Consider the following 3,503-nt stretch of genomic DNA (forward strand, 5'->3'; position numbering starts at 1 on the left):
ATTACAAAACAAGCAAAAGTGGGTGCTATCCTAGTTTTTCATATAGATATTTAGGAAATATGAATTGAGTTGACCCCCAAAGAGGTCAAAGTATACACTTCAGAGTTTTTAAAAAAAAACTCCTTCTTGCTTTTCCCATAAGCAGCCTGCTGCTGCTGCTGCTAAGTCGCTTCAGTCGTGTCCGACTCTGTGCGACCCCATGGACTGCAGCCCACCAGGCTTTTCCGTGACCTCTAAAACTGGTACACTATTCACTCGACCCAGAAAACTCCACAAAATCATGCAAATCAAGAGGTTCAAATATTCATGTTCACTTTAAAAGCACTCGTGAAGCTGCCCAGGCGATAAAGGGTATGCATATCTGAAAAGCCACCAAGTATCTGAAGGCTGTCACTTTAAAGAAGCAATGTGTGCCATTCCGTTATTACAACAGTGGAGTTGGTAGGTGTACACAGACCAAACAGTGGGGCTGGATGAAGGGTCGGTGGCCCAAAAAAAGCACTGAATTTTTACTGCACATACTCAAAAATGCAGAAAGTAGTGCTGAACTTAAGGGCTTAGATACTTTGGCCACCTGATGCGAAGAGCTGACTCACTGGAAAAGACTCTGATGCTGGGAAAGATTGAGGGCAGGAGGAGAAGGAGATGACAGAGAATGAGTTTGTTGAATGGCATCACCGACTCAATGGACATGAGTTTGGGTGGACTCCGGGAGTTGGTGATGGACAGGGAGGCCTGGCGTGCTGCAGTTCATGGTGTCGCAAAGAGTCGGACACGACTGAGCGACTGAACTGAACTGAACTGAACTGAAGGGCTTAGATGTAGATTCTCTGGTCATTGAGCACATCCAGGTGAACAAAGCCCCAAAGATGTGGCACAGGACTTACAGAGCTCACGGTTGGATCAACCCGTATAAGAGCTCTCCCTGCCACATTGAGACAAGCCTTACTGAAAAAGAATGGATTGTTCCTAAACCAGAAGAGGAGGTTGCACAGAAGAAAAAGATATCCCAGAAGAAACTGAAGAAACAAAAACTTACAGCCTGGGAATAAATGCCACCAAAAAAAAAAAAAGCAAAATAAAAGTGAAAAAAAAAAAAATGCTCCTTCTTAAATGATAATTCACTAAAAGAAACACATACACACATACAAATATTAATTGCCTCTTTAATAATACATCAAGTTACAGAGTTTTGAGATTTATTTTTCATTTATTTAAAAAAAAATCTTATTGGATATAGTTGATTTACAATGTTGTATTAATTTCTGCTGTACAGCAAAGTGAATCAGTTATACACATATTCACACTTTTTTATTAAATAGATTCTTTTCCCATATAAGGCCATTACAGAGTATTGAGTAGAGTTTCTTGTGCTATACAATGGCACCCCACTCCAGTACTCTTGCCTAGAAAATCCATGGACAGAGGAGCCTGGTAGGCTGCAGTCCATGGGGTCGCTAAGAGTCAGACATGACTGAGCGACTTCACTTTCACTTTTTACTTTCATACATTGGAGAAGGAAATGGCAACCCACTCCAGTGTTCTTGCCTGGAGAATCCCAGGGACAGAGGAGCATAATGGGCTGCCGTCTATGGGGTCGCACAGAGTCAGACACGACTGAAGCGACTTAGCAGCAGCAGCAGTGTCAGTCCCAATCTCCCAATTTCTCTCTTGCTCCCACCATAGATTCTAATAGTTAGGAATAATCACACACTTTGCTCATCTTACTGAGTGTAACAGATTCTTTTATTTACTTTGATGTATTAAAAAACAGTTTGTGTCAAGTAACAAAGGAAAAAAGGATGGGAGGGAAGGAGGAAGGGAGCGAGGAAAGAAAGGAAAATGTTTCCGGGAGTACAAATTTTTGAGTGTAGGTCAGGTCATTGCAAAGCAGGTTAGAGAAGAAAGTCTCTGTGCTACAGCAGCCCAGCTGTTGTTCCTGACCCACCCAACAATCAAGCCTGGTAAATGGAGCTCAAGGAGAAACACTAGCCAAGAAGAACCCAAAGTACACTCTTGCCCATTTGCCACACTCAAACAACAGAATAAAGTTGCATAAACTTTACGCAAGGAAAGCGGCAAGTACTGAAGTTGCACTTATCGCCAGAACTTTGGAGTCATCAGGAGTCCTGTTTATTTACAAATCTAACAACTCAATCTATTACTCTCTTAAAAATCAAATTGAAACCTTAGACTCTCCTTCCTCTTCCCCTTCTTCCCCTTCCTATTCACTTCCTTTCCTGTTCCATTCTCTTCTCAGTTCTTCCCATTTTCCTCCCTTCCCTTCTTTGCACAGAGAGATGAGGCGGCGAAGGAGACGTGCAGGGGTCCATCAGCTGCCAACGCCCAAGGAGATGGAGTGTAAGCAGGGATGCCATGCTTACATGCCATGAGGAGGCTCTCAGTGTTAGTGGACGCGCGGGGCCTGGACATGGGGGCGAAGGAGATGGTGACATTGGAGAGTGATACAATGAGAAAATAAACTGATTGAGACAGTCAGCAATTACACTGAAAAGAATTGAAAAATGAAACCTGTATTTCTCACTGTAGGAGAGATACTCATATATAGAGGGAAAGGTAGAAGACCAGAAGCAACCTTGCTGTGCTGAACTGGAAGTACCAGCAAAAGGGCATGTTTTTCAGTTTTCTTCACTGGAGCTGTGTGCAGACTATTCCTTCCTCAGTGAGCAGTGACCTGCTTCACAGTATGGCAGTGCCTGTAGAGATCTCAGTTACAGTAGAAAAGGGGTAAAATATAACTTACTTAAAGATCACTGGCCAAAATCAGGCTAAAAGAATACCATAAGTAAAAATTTTAAAAAGGACAAAAGTAAACAAAGTGAAAAAACATCATATTTATTTACAGGAAAACTGTCCAGAGAATATAAAAGTCATTGCAAATACCATTTACTTCAGTGTATATGTAATTCAGGACTTCCCTGGTGGTTCAGCAGTAAAGAAGCTGCCTGCAATGCAGGAGATGAGGGTTTGATCCCTGAGTCGGGAAGATCCCCCGGAGAAGGAAATGGCAATCCACTCCAGCGTTCTTGCCTGGGAAATCCTATGGATAGAGGAGGCTGGGAGGCTACAGTATTTGGGGTGGCAAGAGTTGGACACGACTTAAGAGACTAAAACACCACCACTGTAAGTAATTCATATGCAATTTCTGTGTACACGCAATACATCATAAAATGTGCTTTGGTATACATGTCATGCTGCCAAATACAATAGAAAAAAGTCTGCACACTGAGTGAAAGAAAAAACTTCCAGTGGGAGTTGAAAACAACATTCTAGCTGGCAGCAAAACTGCACAGCTGGTGTCATTTGGGGAATAAAAGGGAAAAATATTTTGAAAGCCTAGTGATTCCTTTAGATTTTCAAAAAAAGCTCCACTTTCTTCAAAACATCTTTTTTGTGAATTTGAAACCTCATGTTTTGCATTTTCCCCATAGATTTAATAATTCCAGTCAATATTCTAATGGGGTAGTTATATCAGAACTTGA

The 3,503-nt window shown here is 41.9% G+C and overlaps 1 pseudogene; it reads left to right on the forward strand.

Moving 5' to 3' along the window:
• The first annotated feature begins 338 nt into the window (after positions 1–338).
• Positions 339–1,063, forward strand: LOC133254411 (large ribosomal subunit protein uL22-like; annotated as a pseudogene).
• The last annotated feature ends 2,440 nt before the right edge of the window (positions 1,064–3,503 follow it).

This window comes from Bos javanicus, chromosome 9 (genome assembly GCF_032452875.1).
Source record: "Bos javanicus breed banteng chromosome 9, ARS-OSU_banteng_1.0, whole genome shotgun sequence".
NCBI lineage: Eukaryota > Metazoa > Chordata > Mammalia > Artiodactyla > Bovidae > Bos > Bos javanicus.